The following is a 24,031-nucleotide window of genomic DNA, read 5'->3' as shown; positions in this document are numbered from 1 at the left end:
AGTACTTGTTGTTATGTCAGCATTTCTTTTTGGAGTCTAGCGGATGCAACACGTACAGGCAACCTATCAAGGTGTGTTTGGAAATCACGTTTTTAATCGGGCTTGTGGCACCCAGTATGATGGAAAATATATTTCTATATTTTTCTGCCACATTTTCATGGTCTTTGACTGTAATTTTTGGTGTTTGAGCATTTTCTCCCTCTTCACACTCTTCACAGAATAATCACTTGGCACAAACATTTCTATCAGTGCTGTTCTTGCGTTTTTCTCCTTCATCACTGTCTGTCACTCTTGCATCAAGCGTTTTATCAACTGGAATAGGAATAGGCAAGATGATCAAAACCTTCTACAATAAAGGGGGGGGGGAATGCCTTCTCCTTTCATCCAGTGATCCATCATAGAGTATAGCTGCCATCTGCATGGCAAGGGAATCAATCAGACCAACTGTCTTGAGTTGCAGGAGCTACAGGATAGGTTTATATTCTAGTCCTCTACCTTCTGCAGTATCTTGGGAGTCAGGAGCTTTTGGCATGCATGACCTCTACTAAGAGGACATCTTAGATCCAAGCTTGTTCAGGAACTTCTTTAGGATTTATAATGTTTTGAATCACTGGCATAGTAAGGGTAGGGGCGGAATGCCCTGGGCACGGTCTTTGAAAAGGGTACAGGCATCCGTCCTCCTCTCTGCCCCTCTCCTTCCTGACCCCCCTGCTGTGCACATGTACCCCCCTTCCCTCGTACCGCTTTCATTTTTCCTGTAGCATTACAAACTTGTTGCCTGCGTTGGTGCCGCTTCTCTCTGACGTCACTTCCAGGCCCATACCTAGGAAGTGACATCAGAGGGATTGCCGACACGGGTGGAAAGTTTGTGCTGTTGCTCTTGCTTGGAAAATTAAAAAGGTAGAGGGGAAGGGAAGGGGAGTGTGTGCGGCAGGGGGATCAAGAAAGAGTGGGGGGAAGGCGAGGGGCACCACTTACCCTCGCTATGCCAAAGTACTTGTTGTTATGTCAGCATTTCTTTTTGGAGTCTAGCGGATACAACACGTACAGGCAACCTATCAAGGTGTGTTTGGAAATCACGTTTTTAATCGGGCTTGTGGCACCCAGTATGATGGAAAATATATTTCTATATTTTTCTGCCACATTTTCATGGTCTTTGACTGTAATTTTTGGTGTTTGAGCATTTTCTCCCTCTTCACACTCTTCACAGAATAATCACTTGGCACAAACATTTCTATCAGTGCTGTTCTTGCGTTTTTCTCCTTCATCACTGTCTGTCACTCTTGCATCAAGCGTTTTATCAACTGGAATAGGAATAGGCAAGATGATCAAAACCTTCTATGCCACTGTTTGGAATTTATGGTACTTGGAAAGAATTTACAATAGAGATAATTAACAAGGTAAAAGGTTATATCTTCCATTTCAGTCATAGATAAGAACTCACGGGGTTGAAAGGGTGGACTTGAAAAGAGTAAAATCATGGAATGATGTGCATGGGTGTTGTTACCAAGAAGGGGCGGCTCTAATTCTGATATAACACTTGGAAATGGAAGACTTATTCTAATGTGTTATAACCAACACATAAAAATTAGCAAGTTAATCATTCTATGCAAATATTTCATGAATATTCATTGTAGACATCCAACAAACATGGCTATGGGATCCAGAGACTGGTGTTGAAAACATTTGAAATATGAATTTAGATGATCTATAACAGTTGTTCCCAACCCTGTCCTGGAGGACCACCAACCAGTCGGGTTTTTGGAATAACCCTAATGAATATACATGAGAGAGATTTGCATATAATGGAGGTGACAGGCATGCAAATCTGCTCCATGCATATTCATTAGGGCTATCCTGAAAACCTGACTGGCTGGTGGTCCTCCAGGACAGGGAGGGAACCACTGATCTATAATACTGTTCAGTGGTGTAGCAAGGAAAGCTCATGTCCAGGGCAGAATGAAGATGGCATCTGGCTTTCCCCTCACCAGGTGATGTGGGGGAGTCTCCTAACTGCACCCTCCTCGCACCTCTTAAATTCTGCTTTTCTTTGCAGTTAGTGAGCAGTGACTCCTATCCACTGTTCACACCAGCCCACACCTTCCCTCTGACTTAACTTCCTGGTCCCATGAACAGGAAGTTATGTCAGAGGGAAGTTCGTAGCTGGTAAGAATCACTGTTCAGTATTGGCAAAGAATAGTATAATTTAAGAGTTGTGGGGGGGGAGGGGTGGGAAGAGCAGTTAAGAGACCTCCCTCCCTCATTGCTGAGGGAAGAGAGGAGAGATACTATATTGCTTCTGGGTGGTGCCCCAGCCAAGATGGTCATTCCATTCCCTTCCTCCTTTACTATGCCACTGATACTGCTTAATTATTTTTATGAATTGAAGTTGAAAAAAATCCCTCCATGTACAGTATTCTCATGTCTTCCTGATTTTACATAAGAATGATAACAGGTATTTTTAAAATTCATGGGGCTGATACTCAAACCCACTTCTTTGTTTGGCTGCAGGTGCTAATGGTATATGTGCCAAGAACATAATATAATAATATAAGACACTGATTGAGAAGTAGAGATGGTATGAGGAGCGCTCCAGGAGCTAGGCCTTCAGCCATACTCCATATAAATTTGCACAATTAGCAGGAATAATTTTGAGCAGATAACTTACTGTTAAAAGTTACGGGCTTGAAAATTGCCATCTTTTTGTCATACTTTAGCTCTCACTGAGAATATCCCAACTAGAGAATGACATGGTAACAGAATTTATTACAGTTCCTGTCCTCGTGGATAACTGCGGGAAACCATCCCCATGTCATTCTTTAAGGAGAGAGGGAAGAATCGGAGTATGAATGGGCAAAACCACTGACCCTCAAGCCTTGCATTAAAGAATGCTGGTGTAGAAGACTGGGGTTGAGATAGACACTAAAGAATGACCCAGGATGTTCAGATCACTGCTTCTGCCCGTTGGACACCACTGTTGCTACTGCCGCTTTAGGAGGCCCAGAGGTTTTATTAGGACTCACTGAATTGTTGAATCCGATTTTTCCAGCAAACTAATTAATTTGAATTGATTTTCACTAGGATTGATGTAATCCCTAATTAAAACAAAATAATCCTAAATTTAGTTTTGAGGTCAATATTAAAATCTTAGGAGTTATTATAACAAACTCTTTAAGATTAATGTGTTAATTAAAATATCATTTCTAATTTTGAGAAAAATTAGATAAATTCATATATTTGATGAGCCATTGACATTCTGCATTGTAGTTCAGAGTTTATTGCTTTCTATTTTGGACTGTAGTAATATAGTACAGGTATAAGAACCGTTATCCAAAATTTTAAAACCAAAAAGCTTCAACATTGTTGTGTTACTAATTTATATAATAAAAGCTTACTTTTATCATCAAAAGTGAGACTTTAAAGACCATTCTATGCTGATAATTAGTTCAGTATTTTCATTTTAGCTTAAACTGGTGTACCTCTGGCGTGTTGCCAATGGCCGCAGCAATTCATATTCATTGCCTGCTGCGGCCCCACATTCTTATCTCAGTTGCTTCCAGCCAGGAATGAAAGAGGAAGTGATGTCAGCAAGGCAGGAGGCGGTAGAGAGAAGCTTGTAGAACTGCAGTAGGCAATAAATATGAATCGCTATGACAACTGGTGACTCATATATTCCAAAAACAAAAAATTCTAAAATCCTAAATGTCTCTTGTCCCAATCATTTTGGATAAAGGATTGTGAACCTGTATATGCAGGTTCTCTGAAAATCTCTATCAAGAAGATCCATTCCAAACCATTCAAAATACAACAGCCCATCTAATATTTTCAGCTTCTGATTATGAACAGGCAACACCTTTATTGGTGAAATTACACTGGTTAACTATAGAGGCCAGATACAGTTTAAGGTCTGTGTAATAGTTATTATCTAGCAAACATTGCTCTCCAGATTCTTTAATAATTTATTTTCTAAATCCTAAGGGCCTCAAATTAAACATTAGTTTTTTTGTCAGCTTCATATATCAGATTTCATTTATTTGGAATATTCATCAGATACATAAAGAGCTTATTCACAGTTTAAGAGAATTTTTAAAACGTATCTGTTAAAAAAATATCTGATTACTTACTAGGAAGATTATGTAATCTGTTTACAAGATACTAGATTACATAGTAGAATGCTACTTCTGTTACTTTTGTACTATCATCCTTTTGTTATTAGTATTTTTTTAAGTTCAAATATTTTTTATTAAGAAAAATTTTATTAAAAAACATTCAGACAGTAAAATACATATTTCAAAGTATTTCTATATAATAATTTCTAACTTAAGCAAGGGATACATGTATGTTATTAGTATTTATTGTAATTCACAAAAATGGGCTGGCTATCTTTAGTTGTAATCTGCATAAAACCATAAGATATTATAGAATATAAGAACAATTTTAATGTAATATAATTTTCTCAGTACTGTGCTAGGCTTCAGCACATCTTCTACTGGATTTGTTGTACTGGCTTCCTGTACAAGCCTGAAACCAATTCAAGATACCATGCATGACATTTATAGCTACTCATAATAATGCCCCTAGATGATTTTGGCCCAGAAATTAGTGCCCTGTGCTCCAAAATGCTCCGAGGGGCTTACTGAAAGACTCATCATTTCAAATCTTGTGCATTTGATGGAGGTCTAGAGTATTTTCAACAACAGTGCCCACGCTGTGGAACAAAATGCTTCCTGAATTACACCAGCTGGAACATTACAGGTTATTTTGTAAAGCACTTAAAGCTTGACTTTTCCCATAACATTAGAATAGTGAATACTGTATATTGGGATATGTGCCCAAGTTTTCATTTAGTTAATATTTAATTGTTATAAGAGGGTAGGTGGTGTATAAAAATTTCTCTGTCTGTCTGTCTGTCTATCTATCTATACACACACACACACACTCTCACACTCACTCACACTCTCACACTCACACTCTCACACTCACTCACACTCACACACACACACTCACACACTCACACTCTCTATGTATATGTATGTGTGTATAGCACCTAAAAAAATTCTTAACTAGCACCTAGGTTTTGCATCCTGGCCTGAACCATTCCTAATTTAGAAACATGATGGCAGATAAAGGGCAAATGACCCATCTGCAGCATCCACTATCTCCTCCTCTCTCTTAAGAGATTCCACTTGCCTTTCCCACACTTTCTCGAATTCAGATACAGTCTTCTCTCCACCACCTCTACTGGGAAGACTATTTCATGCATCTATCACCCTTTCTGTAAAAAAATTATTTCATTAGATTACTCCTGAGCTGATCATCTCTTAACCTCATTCTGTGTTCTCTTACTCTGGAGTCTCATTTCAATTGAGACTTGCCTCATGTGTATTTATGCCACATAGGTATTTAAACATCTTGATCATATCCTTTCCTCTCCCGCCTTTCTTCTAAAATATATATATTGAGATCTTTAAGTCTGTCCCCCTATGCCTTATGATGTAGACCATCAACCATTTTCATTGCCTTCCTCTGGACATCTTGTTTAGATCCTTTAAAAGTGCAATCTCCAGAATTGTACACAATATTTTAAATGAGGTCTCACCAGAGTCTTATATAGGGGCATAAGTACCTCCTTTTTCCTACCAGCCATTCCTCTCCCTATGCATCCTAGCTTTTGCTGTCACCTATTCAACCTGTTTGGACACCTTAAGATCATCTTTCATGCACCAAAGTCTATCACCCCCTAAACTGAATTGTTCTCTTGGGTTTTTGCTGACCAAATGCATGACCTTGCATTTTTTAGCATTAAATCGTAATGCTCAAGCTTAATGCTCAAGTTTCACTAGGTCCTTCCTCATGTTTTCCACACCATCAGGGGTATCTACTCTGTTGTAGATTTTGCTATCATCTGCAAAGAAGCAAATCTTACTAGTTATCCCTTCAACCATATCACTTACAAAAATGATAATAAGAACAGGCCCAAGAACCGAATCTTGAGGCACACCACTAGTAACATCCCTTTCCTCAGAGCAATCTCCTTTAACCACTACTCTCTACTCCAGTGATTCCCAACCCTGTCCTGGAGGAACACCAGGCCAATCGGGTTTTCAGGCTAGCCCTAATGAATATGCATGAGAGAGATTTGCATATGATGGAAGTGATAGGCATGCAAATTTGCTTCATGCATATTCATTAGGGCTAGCCTGAAAACCCAATTGGCCTGGTGTTCCTCCAGGACAGGGTTGGGAACCACTGCTCTACTCAACCCGTTCCTGACCCAGTTCATCGCTTTGTGGCCTGTCCCGAGGGCACGCAGTTTATTTATTATACACCTGTGTGGAACATTGTCAAAGGCTTTGCTAAAATCTAAATACACCACATCTAGCTCTCTCCCTCTATCCAATCCTCTGGTCACCCAGTCCAAGAAATTGATCAGATTTGCCTCTATTGACTTCATGTTGCCTCGAGTCATGTAATCCATAGGATTCCAGAAACATCACTAGTCTAAAAGTGTTTCTATTAATTTACTTACCACAGAAGTCAAACTTAACCAGCCCTACTTCTTCCTTACTTCCACTTTTGTGGAGAGGGACCATATCCTCCCTTCTCCAATCCTCCAGTAGCACTCTCAACTCTAGAGAAGCATTGAAAAGGTCAGCCAGTGAAGCCACTATAATTTCCTTAAGTTCTCTCAGTAACCCCGGATGTACTCCATCTGGCCCCATCCTTTCATCCACCTGTAGCGAGTTCCTCATGAACACAATACTCTGAAAATCATTCAGGGTCTACCATACATGCAGTTCTTTTGTTCTCTGCAGTCCCTTTCATGACACTTCAGCTGTGAACAGAGAACAGAAATATTTGTTATGCAATTCAGCCTTACCTTTATCAGCTTCTACATTTTCCTCCCCAGTCTCACAGTGTCACTTTTGTACTTACTCCTATCACTAATATACTTTTGCCTGACTTCTTCTTTCTGTGATCTTTTGTAGTTTATGAAGGATAATCTCTTTTTCCTTAACTTTCTCAGCTACTACTTTTGAGAACCAAAGCGGCCTTCTTTATCTCTTAGTTTTACTTACTTTTCTTACAAAATGGTTTCCCACTGCTTTTCCAGATGTTCGCACCCAAACAACAATTCCTTGGCATAATCTCCCATCTGAATAGTTTTTTTTTTTTTAAAAAAGTTTAGAACCTTCACTTTTGAATGAGCCCTCTCTACACCTGTTTTAATATTAAACCACTACTTCAAAACAATATGCATCAGTCACTTCACTTATACTTCACTTATACTTCAAAAACTTTTAGGAAATACTGTGCATATGTTTGCCAAGATTTGAAAAAGTGTAGACCACAAAACTTATCTTATTGCTGCTGGTCTTCACTATTGTAGTCTTTTAGGACATTTTATGTCACTAGTGTCTGTTTGCCGACGCGGCCAGCGTTTCGCGGGAATTTCATACATCCGCTGCGTCAGGGCCACCAGGACATTAACAATCACAGGCTCACTGAGCTTTTGGTGGGGTGACCGCTTGCTGCTTTTCAGCCCTGTGCTGGAGTAGACTTTCTTCAGGATCCTTCACCCCAACTCCCTAATACAGACTGAAGGATCCTGAAGAAAGTCTACTCCAGCACAGGGCTGAAAAGCAGCAAGCGGTTACCCCACCCAAAAGCTCAGTGAGCCTGTGATTGTTAATGTCCTGGTGGCCCTGACGCAGCGGTTGTATGAAATTCCCGCGAAACGCTGGCCGCGTCGGCAAACAGACACCAGTGACATAAAATGTCCTAAAAGACTACAATAGTGAAGACTAGCAGCAATAAGATAAGTTTTGTGGTCTACACTTTTTCAAATCTTGGCAAACAGTATTTCCTAAAAGTTTTTGAAGTATAAGTGAAGTGTGTGGTGAAGGGTTTAAACTAGCTTTATTGAAACACCTTAAAAAAAGTAAATATTGGCCAATGATCGGAGCAGGAGCATTACAACTACGCGGATTATCTCAGCTTGTGATTCACTGCTGTGCGTAGGCTCCGATTCTGAGGCCATAGCCTTTACACTCTGTTGGGCTAACAATACTGATGCGTATTATTTTGAAGTAGTGGTATTTCATACTAATTTTTATGATTACGTTATATACCGCTGGGGTGATTAGTTTTAGGTTTAATATTAAATCACATCACATGATGATCATTGGATGCCAAATTATCACCCACTATAACATCAGAAAAACTTTCTCTGTTTGTAAGTCCAGTATGGCCCCATCTCACTTATGTTCCATTACCAACTGCTGGAACAGTTTTCCTTGTAGAACATCCAGGATCTTCCTACTTCTAGGACAGGAGTTGGAAACCTGTGGCTTGCGAACCACATGCGGCTCTTCTCCGATGTATAGATAGCCCCCCCCCCTTCCCAGACCTACCAAAGTAGTTTCAAGTTTATTTTTAATTTGATATACCACTTATCATAAGTCTAAGCAGTGTACATACAGAGTCAAAATAAATATAAGTTAAAATGGTAATGGGCAAAGGCAAATACAATCAAAAACCACATACTTGCTACAGAAGGGAAGGAGAGGCATTAATTGCATTATGTTTAAAAAAAAAAAAAAAGGGAAACACAGAAGGGAGGGGGAAAAGAAAATAGTCCTGAAAGCAAATGTTGAAAATTATTTATACATCAAAAACATCTTTCAACATAAATGTTTCAAGATTAGCTTTACATTTTGATATGCAGTCTTCTTGTCTAAGAAGGCGGTCCAGGTGGGGTCTTCAAGACAAGAGTGCGGCCCTCTTGCTCCTGACTCCTGACTGGATTAGGGTTTGTAATAGAGGAGGAAAGATGCTAGACCCACAGATGGAGGGAGTTATACCAGAACACAGGGGATCAGGGAAGAGAGAGGGAGAGATGTTAGACCTGGGATGTGGGAGGAATGAAAGAGAGGGGAGGGACAGGGCACATACAAAGAGATGCAGGGCATGAAGTAAGAGGAGAGAGATGGAAACAGGCCAATGATAAAAAAGAAGTGTAATAAGAACACAGAGGGGCATGGTTAATGATAGGGGGAAATATAGGAACACACAGGGGCTGAGTTAGGCGAGAAGCCTTTGAAGTTTTCTTTTATTTAACAGAAGACCTTTATGTAAAACAAAGATCCAGGCCTTCTCAAAAGCATTATAGGAACCCCAGAGCCAGTTGAGTTGTCTAGATATCTACAAAGAATACATGAGACAGAGATGCATGCATTGCAGACTGTGCATTCAAATTTATTTAGTGGATATCTTTAAAACCTAACTGGCTGAAAGGTTCCCAGAAAATGCACTGGGGAAATCCTGATGTAGACTGAAACAAGCGGTGTACATACAGAAAATGATAATGGGCAAAGACAAATATTTTTTGTCCAGAATATACAGTAGACTCTCAGTTAACCGGCACCCATGGGGATTGGTAGATGCCAAATAAATGGAGTTTCTGGTTGCTTGAGAGTTACTATTAAAAATAGGCCAACTACCTTGTTTCCCCGAAAATAAGTCCTAGCATGATTTTCGGGATAGGTCTTAATATAAGTCCTTCACCCAAAATAAGCCCTAGTTGAAGCACTTATTTTTGGGGTAGGGGAAAGCAAAATAAAAGTCCACTGCTGGTACTGGGATCTTCTTAAATGCTGCAACAGACCCTTTCATCTCTCCCTCCCCACACCGACCGCGAAACCGACATACTATTACCTACTTTCTTTTTTTTAAAAAATGAATCTATTTATTATAATTTGAGATATATAGCAAGCAAAACACTTGTTTAGGAAAAACGAAAGAAACAATTTCAGTAAGAAATAAAATTCAGTTTGTAAAACAAATAAATTCTTCTTAGACACCAACATTAATTCTGTGGGGTAGTGGCTCAAAGGAAAAAGGACTTAATATATAAGCAAGAAAATCAATTTTTAAACTAGTAGCCTTAATGGGATTAACTGCTCTAATCAACTTTGACCAATTTTAACCCTTGGTGATCTTCTTTAAGTCCAGAAAAGTCCGTAAATGGTCCAGAATGAAAAAAGTATACTTCAGACCGGCATATTTAATGAGGCATATACAGGTTTACGCTAGCTGAAAATTGGCTACCTACTTCCAAAAGGCAGCGTCGCGACGGCAATCTAAACGGGCTGCTTTGGGCCTTCTCATATTGTGGCGTTCCTCTGCTGCATCACGAATGACGGCATCAGCAACGCGGCAGAGGAACACCATGACGTGAGAAGGCCCGAAGCAGCCCGTTTAGATTGCTGCTGCAACGCTGCCATTTGAAAGTAGGTAATGGTATAACATTCTTGCAGTCGGCATGGGGAGGAAGAGCTGGAAGGGTCGGCAGGGGTTCGGCTGCACGGCAGGGGAGATAGAAAGATGCTGTGGTGTGTGATTGGGCATGGTTTCCCCGAAAATTTGGGCTTCAAGTGACGTGCATTTTTGGGGCCAAAAAATATGACAGTGTCTTATTTTCGGGGAAACACGGTAATACTATATCCCATACTATGCCATACCATAAACTTTTCCAGACAAACTACTGGACATATGGTAGGCAAAGCGTGGGCATACTCAGGTGTGGTGTGCCAAGTTTACACTTACATTTCCGCCAGAAATTGATTTTATTTTCATTTTTATTTAAAGTGTTACAGTATTTCTTTGACTTTTTTTTTTTTTTTTTGCTGGTTGCTTGAGTTCCGGTTAACAGAGAGTCTACTTGTACAAGATATTAATTATCCTTGCTCTTTATGACTAGTTTGTTCAGGTTTTGCGGTACTGTTTTGAAAGTACTACATTTGTTGAAGAAATGCATGCTCCTTTCACAGTCTCAGGCAAACAGTTAAGTGGTTTGTGTGGTCATGCCTGACCATTGTTTTCCCAGAGAAGGAGCTCTGTTTTGCTATATTGTACTTCCAATCTAGCAGAAAAAAGCAAAATAAAAAAAATAAATAAATAAGGGTGCCCAGCTTGTGTGCTGAATCCATCACAAACTCTCTAAACTACAAAACTCGGTGGGTGGGGAGAGGGTATGTGCATTAGAAAGCATGCAATGCCTGAAAATAAAACAGTATTGTATGAATAAAATACCAGGAAGACCTGAACTGCACTGCTAGCTTATATTTAATATAAGACATTTAAGCTCCTTGTCAGTTCCAGCTCTGTATTCGAAGTACCGTGTGCTGTAGCTTTATTGGTCACTTAAGTTCTTGTAGGTATCTGACATCCTGGCCTCTAGTAGCATATAATGCCTTTCACAAGCTATTCTCCTGGGCCTTACCCCTGACATTACCTGCCAGTTTCTATTTGAAGCTTGTGTCCTATTGAATTTTCCCCCTTGCCTTCTAATTGGAAAAGAGACGACTGAGGGGAGATATGATTGAAGTCTACAAAATTCTGAGTGGAGTAGAATGGGTACAAGTGGATTGATTTTTCACTCTGTCGAAAATTACAAAGACTAGGGGACACTCAATGAAGTTACATGGAAATGCTTTTAAAACCATTAGGAGGAAATATTTTTTCACTTAGAGAATAGTTAAGCTCTGGAACGCATTGCAAGAGTTTGTGGTAAGAGCAGATAGTGTAGCTGGTTTTAAGAAGGGTTTGGACAATTTCCTGGAGGAAAAGTCCATAGTCTGTTATTGAGAAAGACATGGAGGAAGCCATTGCTTGCCCTGGATCGGTAGCATGGATTATTGCTACACCTTGGGTTTTGGCCAGTTACTAGTGGCCTGGATTGGCCACCGTGAGAACAGGCTACTAGGCTTGATGGACCATTGGTCTGACCCAGTAAAGCTATTCTTATGTTCTTAATAAGATTTTAGTACAGTTTTTCATGTAAGTAAGGTGCCTGATTGTTTTGATTTAATGAGACTACAGAATGGAGATCTAGGAGGGGATTCAATATTGATGGAGGGGTGTCCTTCCCTCTCTCATGTTTCTTTCTCTCCCAGTCATATTGTGAACTGGGTGGGAGTCACAGAGACACTGTCTTGACCTGCTCAACCGTGATCATTAATAGCATTATTTTTAATTCCCTACTACTGAAATCATACACGCTCATTACTAGCAGCAAAAAACACATGCTGTATCTACTGAGAAAAGTCAAATCCGAAAGTCATAACTTGAGATTAGAACTGAACATAAACAAGACAAAGATCATGAACACAGAAAATGATAATGATTTTAAGCTTGAAGGCGATAGTATAGAAGTTGTAAAGGATTTCAATCTCCTGGGCTCTTTTGTAAACAAAGAAACAACTAGCAGGGAAGAAATACTCCGCAGAATGGCACTTGGTCACTCTTCAATGAAGACTCTTAACAAAGTGTTCAAACGCAAGGAGGTAACACACCAAACGAAGATCAGACTTGTTCGTGCACTCATTTTCTCACTGGTCAATTACAGATGTGAAAGCTGGACACTTCAGGAACAAAACAGAAAAAAGATTGACTCATTTGAGCTTTGGTGCTGGAGAAGGATTTTAGGCATGCTGTAGACTGCCAGAAGAACTAACAATTCGATTCTGGAAGAGATCAAACTGGCTACGTCACTTGAAGCCCAAATTATGAAGTTACAAGTGTCTTATTTTGGTCACACCATCAGAAGAGAGAGATCACTGGAGAAGGACATCATGTTTGGGAAGATCGAAAGAACCAGGCGAAGAGGGCAACCTGCAATCAGATGGCTGGACATGTTCATAAAACAACCATGGGGATGACGCTGGAGAACCTCTCCAGACTAGCACAAAACCAATTTCTTTTTAGATTTGCAATTCATCAAGTTGCTAGGACTTGAGCATGAGTCGATGGTACCTAACAGCAACAACAACTGACATCAAATAATGTTTATGCAAGCAACTCAACTTGAGATAACAATCTATGGCCACCCTTCTGCTGGGTTTTCCAGATTCTATTTATTTCTTAGTTTAGCAGAGTACACATTTATCATGTAAAGAATGTACATATTTTTGCAATACTTCTCTTCCACCAGAGATTTGCTCGAGGATAGAAATTTCACCCATTCATGCCCATACCCTTACCAAGTAGAATCTAACCTAAACCCACCCATACACGCTAAGATTGATTCCATCCCCACAATTAATCTCTTCCATCTCCACCCATGCTTGCAGAAGTCAAAGCTATTATTTACTTGCTTGTAGTCCTCTGTTTCCCCTCATTCGCCAACAGCCTCCCAGAGTTTTGGGGATGGAATTCACTATTCAACTACGAGTGTTCCAAGCCTCAGTCTTGTATTCTAACTGCCTCCCTGGGTATTCCAGGCCTCATTCTGGCACTCTGACTCTCTCTATAAGTTCCAATCCTCATTTTGGTGCTCCAGTTGCCTCTTTTCAATATATTACAAGTCTCATTCTGGAATCACCAGAGATTTTGACTACTCTTCCATGGAACTTCTTCCATACCTGTGGGAATCCTGTGGATTCTGTGGGATTCCTGCATTCCCTATTCCTGTGCAGCTCTCTCCTTTCCAATCTCTACTATTTAGAATATTCTCCATTTATCACTACTTTTGCAATATACTATTCAGCATATTTCAATCCAAGTTATACTTGTGTGGAACTCAGACAATCTTTGTGTGTGTGTTCAGTAGCTTGAGAAAATCTAGGTATGGTAGCACCAATGCTATAAAAAATATTTGACTGCTGAGAAGAAACCTTCTGCACCTGCTGTATATGCAATTCTAGAACTATATTGTATTTTAGATGAAACATGCCAGATTTATGCATATGAAGTATTTCACTGAAGGATATTTTAGGTGGTTTCAGAAGTCTTAAATGTTTGTTTAGTGGCATTCACAAACTTTTGCTCCTCATTATACACTTCAGTAGTTGGTATTAGCAAATAATAATAGGCTATAATTGACCTTAACTGATGAGAGTTGCACCAGTTAACAGCGTTGCACAAAGACTTTGGGACCTGTTTTCTAAAGTACATTTGATGTTTAACACAAATTCAACAACCATGTTACAATTAACCCTTAGTAAATATTGCTAATGTACACAAGCACAGAAGTTAAATGTGCATTTCCATAATTCATACAGTATTTACAGCAAGGTAGGCTGTTCATAATGAAAATTTAACTAAACCTCCCGAGGTATGGTTAACTGCTTCTGTGGTAACAGCTGCTCTATTAACTTTCTAGATGCTTTCTCCCATATGCTATCCCGGGCTTTAACTAGAAAACATGGCAGAGGTCAGCAGTTTCTTCTATTTTTTTGTGCCTTCACCTCATTCAGAGCTGGGATCTAACACCTTGGGCCTTAATTCACAAATTCCCTGGGTTTGTGTTTTTGGACTTCCTTGATATTCATATCCCAACTCAATTAGCTCCTTCATTGTGCCAACCGTCCTCAACCACTAGGCAGAAATTGTATCTCCTTCTCTTGGGATGCACTTTCATTTGAGTTGACATGGGTAATGTTTCCCTTATTTCTTACTGGGGTTTTTTTTTTAACCCAAAACAGGAGAAAGCGTGAAATTTGATTTGACCCAAAGCCACCCCTAATTCTAGAAAGTTACATGCCCAGATTTGTGAATAGCATGCAAATTTGTATGTGCAAATTAATAGAATAAGGTCAATTGTGTGCATAGCTTCAATAATGAGCTGATAGTTCAGTGTCCTGCAAACTTTTTAAAGTCGCAGCACACTAAACTTGGGGCCGTGGTTGGAAGGCGTCCGGTAGCGCGCGGACGTTGCCACAATGACATCATGTGCATGTGTGACATTATCATGTCGATGTCCGTGCATGCACGGAAGCCCTCCAGACGGGGCCCTGAGCTTACAATTACTCTACCAGTGGGGGCGGGAAGGGGGTGCTAGAGGAGAGGTGTCAATGAGGAGGAGAGGCGCCAGCACTGACTGACTGCCTGCAGGGCGTTCATCTTGCTGCGAGAGGCGTGTCTTGTAAGCAGTCATCTGGCGCCAGTGTCTCGCAGCACAGTTTGCAATACAGTGGGGAGCAAAAGTTTGTGAACACCCAGCCAAAAGTTATAGATATAGCAAGTGTGCTAAGGAAACTAAGGGGTCCTTTTACTAAGGACCGATTTAGTGCTCTAATTGATATAGCACATGCTAATTGATTTAGCATGCGCTAAAGAGTAGTGCACGCTAAATGCTAAGGCACCCATTATATTCAATGGTCGCCTTAGCATTTAGCGTGTGCTAACCTTTAGTGTGCACTAAATCAGTTAGCACGCCTTAGTATAAGGACCCCAAAGGCTATAGTGGTCTATTTTACTTCCCAGTGTTCTTCAGTAAATGTTTGTTTAGTGGCATTCACAAACTTTTGCTCCTCATTATACACTTCAGTAGTTGGTATTAGCAAATAATAATAGGCTATAATTGACCTTAACTGATGAGAGTTGCACCAGTTAACAGCGTTGCACGTAACCACCCTTAGTAGTCTATAAGGTGCCTGCTCAAATTCCAGGGCACATAACTTCAAAGGGACATGAACCTGGAAGGGCCATGGCTGGGTTGGAGGTGTGTGGGCCAGTGACATCTGTAGGATATAGAATACTAACATTTCTATGCTTGATCGTCTACATTCAGGCACGAACCTTTATGCAAATGATCGGCCATGAGCGCTTATGCTAGCTGAAAGTTAGATGCTTAAATGTGAGCAAAGGCTAGAATTCTATAATGGCAGTTGGGTGTACTTCTGCCATTATATAATTCATGCACAGTGAACATTGTTGGTCCTGCCTACCCAGATGCGGCAAGACCCGCAGAACTGCAACAATCGTTGATAACAGTGTCCCGAATGAAAAACACAATGAAAATTTTAATCTGCCTTTCCTTCATATTCAGGTTTTTCTTCTGATCAATGGCTGAATCAGGGCTATATTGCAGCACCCCCAGTTCCTGTCTGGCCTGAGGAATGAAAGCTGACCCACAAATCAAAACCAGGTAACTATATATAAGGGTGAACAACACTTATTTCTGAGCCACAGTACTTTAATGGGCTTTAAATTGATGCTAAAGGTTTTAGAAATGTTTGTTTTATATATGTAACAAAAGAACTTGTTCTCTTAGGAAAAGATTTTAATTTATTTATTTACCCCCCTCCCCCTTTTACTAAACCGTGATAGCAGTTACTAGCGCAGGGAGCCACGCTGAATGCTCTGGACTGTTCCAGACGCTCATAGAGCTCAGAATGGTTTATATGACTTTATTCAGGTACTCTTGTGGTGGGCTCACAGTCTATCTAATGTACCTGGGCCAATGGGGGAATTAAGTGATTCCCCAAGGTCACAAGGAGCATCGTGAGTTTGAACCCACAACTTCAGGGTGCTGAGGCTGTAGCTTTAACTACTGCGCCGCACATTCTCCAAACCATAATCTTTTTCTGCCCTTTTAAAATACACTAGTCTTGATTAATCAAGAAATTTTGCACATCCGGAAATATCTTACATACTGAAGATTAGTATTAATGTGCAGCCATAATGGCCATTAAGATAATAAACTAATTAAGACTGCATTAGTCTTGCTTTTGTGGTCTAGTTTCATGTCTGTTTACGCTATGAAGAATTAAAAAAACAAACAAACAAAAAAAACACCTCTAAAAAACCTGATAGCTGTGAAAGATGGATCCTTTTTTCTCTCTTACATGGGAAATTGAGGGATTTGGCACCCAGGTAACCTTATGTATCTATCAAGGAAAAAAGAACACACATCTCTTCTGATACTAAACATTATAGAATCATTCTTTTTTGATCGTAAGAAGAGTGCCCTTGGGGAGAGAATTGTGGTGATTGTATGATCTGCAGAATCTAATCTAATCTAATCCAGTCACTCTATGCCTAAATAGGTTCAAGGCAATTTATAATGTAAGGAATTAAAGAATGTATATGCTACATTTTATTATAGCAGTTCAAGGAGGAATGAGTTATGAACAGAGTAATGAGGAAGGGAGGATTGAGGCTCCATGACTATACTGGTATAACACTTGAGTTGTATGGGATTTAATGACACTAGGGGCTCCTTTTACAAATGTATGCTAGTGGTTTTAGCACGTGCTAAAATGCCGCTCGCTAGCTGCCACCACCTCCTTTTAAGCAGGCGGTAGTTTTTCGGCTAGCGTGCACTATAGTGTGCGTTAATCTTGTGCGTGCGCTAAAAACGCTAGCGCACCTTCGTAAAAGGAGCCCTAGGTATTTCGAGCTAGTTGTCTGTAGAGTGTATGCTTTCAAAAAAGAGAGTTTTTATATTTTTTTGGGGGGGAATCTGTTGTAGAATGTTTCCAACTTAATGTCAGTTGGTAGGTTGTTCCATCTACTACTCTTAAAATATTGTGAATTATGAACTATATGTCTTTCCACAAAAAGAGTAAGGACACAAAGGCCCTGATTCTGCAAAGTGCGACCCGATTTTAGGCAGCTGTAGGCGTCCTACAGCTGTCTAATCAGCCAATCGAGATGCAAGTTTAAAAAAAAAAAATGCTCCCCAGGCAGGCCGTCTATATTGAAGGCGCCTCCGGGAGCCTAGGGAGGCCCGCAAGATGCCTAAGCGGCCCTACGCGTCTCCCTAGTAGAGGAAGAGACGCTTACAAGCAAAATGCTGCCCTACATTGTAAGTAGACGCGACTGCTATACTTATCGCGGCAAGGGATCTCCCTGCCACAATAAGTATAGCGGCCGCCTGTCTGATCTCTGGCAGGAGGGTGCCCAACCCCTCCTGCCAGAAAACCGCACCCCCTCCGGACCCTCCATGCTAATGACCCCTCCCCCCGTGCTACCACCACCCGATGACCCCCCTAACCTCCCCCCAACTAACCTCTAAAGTGTTGGCCGGCCGGCGGGGTCTTGCTTAGGCATAGTGGGTCTGCCCATCCCCACTAACCCTAAGACCTTATTGGCTCAGGCGCCTAGAGCCTGGGCCAATCAAGCCTTAGGCTTAGTGGGAATGGGAGGACCCGATTAATCCTAAGGCCTGATTGGTTCAGGCTTCTAGAGCCTGTGCCAATCAGTCCTTAGACTTAGCGAGGATGGGCCAGGAAGGGGCGGGCCTGCCTCATTTCGACGAGACAGGCCTGCCGGCTGGACGGCAGCAAAACCCGTCCGACCAGCCAACACTTTAGAGGCTAGTTGGGGGGGAAGTTAGTTGGGGGGATGTTAGGGGGGTCATTGGGAGGGTGGTAGCGCGGGGGGGTCGTTAGCGTTGGGGGTCCAGAGGGGTTGCGGCTTTCTGGTAGGAGGGGTTGGACACCCTCCTGCTGTTGATCAGGAGTTTCGGGGGGGGGGGGGCAGCGTTCCGGCAGGAGGGGTTGGGCACCCTCCTGCCGGCGATCAAGAGTGTCGGGGGGGGGGGTGGCCTTCCAGTAGGAGGGGTCCGGCACCCTCCTGCCGGCGTTCGGACAGGCGGCCGCTATACTTATCGCGGCAGGGAGATCCCTTGTCACGATAAGTGTAGCGGCTGCGTCTGCTCTAACCCAATTCTCTAACCGGCGTCTGTAACATGGACGCTGGTTACAGAATTGGGGTTAGTGTAGGCTCGATTCCATATAGGACACCCCTCTCGGGCGTCCTATACAGAATCAGGGCCAAATTGCCTCCCCTGTGTGTGCTAAAGCAGTTTAATTTTTCAAATGTCAAACAACTCCAAAACAAAACAAAGTCCTACCTCCCTGCCTTACAATATAAAGTAATGAAATGGTGGCAGGTGTACCACTCTACCAGTTTTCAGCAGTCCCTCATGCTTTAGTCATTAAGTAGTTTTCAACACTTGAGTTGGAGGCACACCTAACCTGTGAGGTACATGATGATATATGATGCATTTGCATACATTTCTGAGTTGGTTTATGCAAATCCAGCACATACATATCCATGGAGCATATCATGAAATTCAGAGGACTTATTTGTGGCTCCAGGCAAGGACTGCGAACCGCTATTACACATTGCAGGTAGTGCTTAGTACTGACAGATGTTTATATGAATTGTCAGACTTGGAGAAAGTGTGAGAACATAAACCGATTGGTACAGTTATGTAATTGAAAGAGAAAAGAATGAAATCTGGAATGACGGCAGCTGCCCACTGAGAGAAGGGATGGTGTACAGAACTGGTAAAGACACAGTCTTTGTCGCCACCTCCTCTACCAGGAGATTATGCCACACATCTACCACCTTTTCTGTAAAATTACTCCTGAACTTGTCACCTCTTAACTTCCTCCTATGCACTCTCACTCTGGTGTTTCCTTTCAGTTGAAAGAGATTCGCCTCATGTGCCACATAGGTATTTAAATGCCACCTTAAATTAAATATATCCAAAACTGAACTGCTCCTCTTTTCTCCTAAACCTTCCCTTACTCACCCTCCATCTCTGTAAATAATACTGTTATCGTTCCTGTCTCCTCTTCTCATAACCTTGAAGTCGTCTTTGACTCTGAACTCTTATTTTTGACCCATATCCAACAGACTCCAAAAGCTTGTCGCTTCTATTTCTACATCACCAAAATTTGCCCCTTCCTCTCTGAGCACACTACCTAGATCCTTGTCCTCACTCTCATAATCTCATAACACTACGCAATCTACTTCTAACGGGCCTCCCGCTGAACTGCCTCTTCCTCTTCCTTAACCTTGTTCAAAAGTAGGCTGAACACCCACCTTCTTGAAACAGCCTTCAGCTCATAACCCTACTCCCTTCTGCCCTCTGCTCACCACCCTACCAGCAATTTAACCATCCCCTCTAACCCCTACCCTGGCATCCTGTTTCTCTGTCTTGATTGTTTAGATCAGGGGTAGGCAATTCCAGTCCTCGAGAGCCGGAGCCAGGTCAGGTTTTCAGGATATCCACCATGAATATGTATGAGATGGATTTGCATGCACTGCCTCCTTGAGATGCAAATCTATCTCATGTATATTTATTGTGGATATCCTGAAAACCTGACCTGGCTCCGGTTCTCGAGAACCAGAATTGCCTACCCCTGGTTTAGATTATAAGCTCATTCAAGCAGGCACTGCCTCCTTTGTGACTCTGTACAGCGCTGCATAAGTCTGTTAGAACTCTAGAAATAGTTAATAGTAGAAATAAATGAAGAGCATCAGATTTGTCTGTTTTTTGTGACTGCTAATCTAAAAATATAACACATGAAAATTTACTTTTCATATCTTGAAGAAATCAGCCCAATTTGTGGCCTATGAGAACCACAATTTGACACATATAATATACCAAAGCAACAAAAGAAAACTCCAACAAAGTTTGCAGTAGAAACAAAACAACACACGATAAACAAGGGAAAACTGCAGACAAAGCGTACAAGATTCAGGCTATGTTTATTGTGTCTATTATTAAATGCGGCTAATGTTACCTCCTTTTAACAAACCAAGGGACCCGACACGGTCCGTGTTTTGGTTAACATGCCTTCTTCAGGGATCCAAGGCTGATAAGGTTTCAAATTAAACCGCAAATCAAAATAATAATAAACATAAGCCTGTATAAATCAAGGGTAATCACTGAAAGACGATCTCAGTATAAACTTACAGCAAGGCAAAAAAAAAATTATCATTCAGTGATTACCCTTGATTTACACAGGCTTATGTTTATTATTATTTTGATTTGTGGTTTAATTCAAAACCTTATCAACCTTGGACCCCTGAAGAAGGCGTGTTAACCGAAACAAGGACCATGTCGGGTCCCTTGGTTTGTTAAAAGATGGTAACGTTAACCACATTTAATAATAGACATAATAAACATAACATATAATGTACCATCCATATACTAACATAGAATCTTGCACACCAATCCAGTGTCTAGTTTTGTCCAGTGGAGTGTATTGCCATCAGGGCTGTAATGCTAAGAAATCAGTCCAATTTGTGGCCTATGAGAACCACAATTTGACAAATCCACTTCTCCCTCCGTATTTGCGGTTTCCACAATTGCAATTTCGATTATTTGCGGTTTTTTGACCTCTGGCTCCTCAAACCCAAATTAGGTCATCCATGGTTGCAGAGAAAAATTTTGCTGTGTTTTTCCAAGCACAGAAAAAATAAGATTACCAGCCTCTTTTCAAGAATCAGTCAAAAGAGACCAAGTCACACACATTTGCGCTCTCCCCAGTCAGCATGCCTCCCCCTCCTGTCTAGTGGAGTGTATTGCCATCAGGGCTGAAATACTAGGTCTGGGTCATGTCAGCCTCACATTGGCATGAAGCTTGGCTAGCACAGTATTAGAGCCTTAAGCATGTGGCCCTATCAAAATGAGATCGTGGCCTGCAGTTCTCATGGGGAAAGGATGGGGATTGGTGCACTCAAAATAGAAGTTCATCATTCATTGGTGGCAAACATGCTTTTAAGAAGTAACGAAGCTTGGTCAGAACAAACCAGCACAGTAGGGTAAAGTTCAGCTAAAATCAAGCAAAAGAATAAACACACATTAGATCCATGGTGATAAACTTTAAAGTAGTATATCTAAATTGGATTCCTAAGTTGGTAACATATAAGAAAAATGTTGACAGTTTTCCAGAGTTGCATGGCAAGCATCTGTTTTGCCACTCCTAGGCTTAGATCGTCTCAGGTGTCAAATCCAGCACATTATCCAGCATAGATTTCGTTTCCAAGTTACTGTGTCTTGCAAGATGTCTTTAGGACATGCCACGACATGCAGATTACTCATACATTTTAATTTCACTTATGTTTCTGATTGTTCCAATTCAGCCAAGCTTACATTATGTTCTTGATTCCAAGCCCTGTGTAATACATCTTTTAAAAATTTGAAACTCATTTTGTCAATTTTTTTTTTTAAATCTCATCAGCTTCTATTGAGTGTAAGTTTTGGCTCGAAACAGCCTTTTGTTTATTGAAAATAATATACTATGAATTCTTACTGCCTAGTGGTTAGAGCTGCTGCCTCAGCACCGTGAGGTTTTTAGCTTGATTCCCACTGCAGCTCCTTGTGACCCTGGGCAAATCACGTAGCACTTCTTTGCTCCAGGTACAAAATAAGCATCTTTCTACCTCCCCCCCCCCCTTTTTTTTTTTTTTTAATAAAACTGTAGCGCGGATTTTAGCGCCGGACGCAGCAGTAACAGCTCTGATGCTCATAGAATTTCTATGAGCGTCGGAGCTGTTGCTGCCATGGCCAGCATTAAAAACCGCACTATGGTTTTGTAAAAAGGGGTGTAAAATATGTAAACCGCTTTGATTGTGTAAACTGCTCTGAAAAAGCCGTATACAAGTCCCATTCCTTATAGCTTTACCTTCATATTCCATTAGAGATTTATGTGATATCTTTCAGAATAATTTATAATTCTTTATTTCTTTTTTTTTTTTTTTTTTTAAATAATATCATTTTATTGGACTAATACATTTTCCAATTAGCTTTCAGAGGCCAAAACCTCCTTCCTCAGGCCAGTAAAATATACTGCTGTTATGATATCCTGTCCTGACCTGAGTGTCAAAGGAAGGGGTTTTTGGTCTCTGAAAGGTTTTTTTTTAATTGAAATTTTACAAATACAAAAGTATAAGAATAAAACAAAACAATAAGCTGCAGATACCAAAATATACATAATAATATGCAAAATATAGTATAGTTAATATACCAAGTAAAGTTAATTAGGATTTACATAAGTCCTTACATATTTATCAAGAGAGGTCCAAATTTTTGTGAATCTGGCTATGTTATTTTGTTTGAATGCTATTATTTCTTCATACTTTCTGATGACACAAAGGTGATTCCACCATTCGTAAAAATTAAGCCTAGAATTGTCTTTCCAATTGGAAATAATATGGTGGATAGCTAAGGCAATCATGAAATCAAATAATTTATAATTCTATATCATCCATCATCCTGCTATAGTAGTCCAGACCAGTGGGTTGGCACAGCTAGAGTCAGATATATCCCTCCCAGTGAATGTACTCCTTAAGATCTGATTTTATTTTATTGACTCTCCATCCAGGGTGGGTGGGAGAGAGAGGGTTTTTACTGGAATTTCATTCCGGGAATATATGGATGATTTCCTGTAGGTATGTACTTTTTCTGATTATTTGGAGGTGGGGGTGGGGGAAAATAGTGCATTAATGTCTATAAGTTGAATTTGTAATTGCTTAATACAGTATATGTTGTAGTAGTTCCCAATGAGGTATATAGTGAGTTAAATTCCCTATTCTGTTTTGGTATTGGCAAACTGTAGGGTTCTAGCTTGCACCAACCCTTATACCAGTGATATCACAGGAAGACTTCAATATCTGTATCTCTATTTGCTGATTGGGGTCACAACCCATTAGTCTGGACTAGTCTAGCAGGTCTCAAGGAAAAGAAATGATCAGGTATGAACACATTTCACCATATTCCCACCTAGTTTTATTATTTTTTGATTACTAGCCACAGGCTGAATTTGTGGCACCAGAAGACATTTTAGAACTCTATAATACAAAATCAAGTGTGACAACGATGTCACTGTCAAAATATTTCAAAGGAAGGATTTTACAGTTAACCACAGAGTACCACTGTCCTACAGCAACAGGTGTTGGTAGCACAAAGAGCAACAATTAAGAGTGCTATACGGTTCAGTCAATAGGTTTCTCAATACAATTTACAACAAAGATAATTAAAACATATAGAGCCATGTAGTGGACCTTGGTACTGTGGGGACTGATATTGCTGCTGATGTTTGTGCCCCTAGATCAGACATGGGCAACTCCAGTCCTTGAGGGCTGGAATCCAATTTGGTTTTCAGGATTTCCCCAATGAGTATGCATGAAATCTATTTGCTTTCAATGCATATTCATTATGGAAATCCTGAAAACCCAATTGGATTCCGGCCCTCGAGGACCGGAGTTGCCCATGTCTTCCCTAGACTTTTCTGTTTTGACTTTTGTATTTCTTTCTTTCCTTCCTTCCTATTATTTATTATTATAAACCATTCTGTTTAATGCTAAATTGTATGGCATTGTTTAATAGCAAGCAATAAAACTAAAAATATGTGACTAGTAGGGCTTGGGTCCCAAATAAGGGGGAAAATATCAATACATTACCTCTCACCCATGGATTCTATATACTGTAGGTCACCCAAAT

General features: G+C 40.7%; 1 protein-coding gene across 10 annotated transcripts in view; it reads left to right on the top strand.

The window, feature by feature from the left end:
- The window catches only part of ZMIZ1 (zinc finger MIZ-type containing 1), a 1,043,290-nt gene that overhangs the window by 138,688 nt on the left and 880,571 nt on the right, over positions 1-24,031 (top strand). For all 10 annotated transcript variants that reach the window (XM_033942175.1, XM_033942176.1, XM_033942168.1 and 7 more), the window contains exon 2: positions 15,833-15,931. The gene's annotated coding sequence lies outside the window, so the exon portion shown is untranslated. The remainder of the gene's footprint in view (positions 1-15,832; positions 15,932-24,031) is intronic.

Source organism: Geotrypetes seraphini, chromosome 4 (genome assembly GCF_902459505.1).
Source record: "Geotrypetes seraphini chromosome 4, aGeoSer1.1, whole genome shotgun sequence".
NCBI lineage: Eukaryota > Metazoa > Chordata > Amphibia > Gymnophiona > Dermophiidae > Geotrypetes > Geotrypetes seraphini.
The sequence above is the reverse complement of the archived record's forward strand: the minus strand, read 5'-3'. Positions and strand labels throughout refer to the sequence as shown.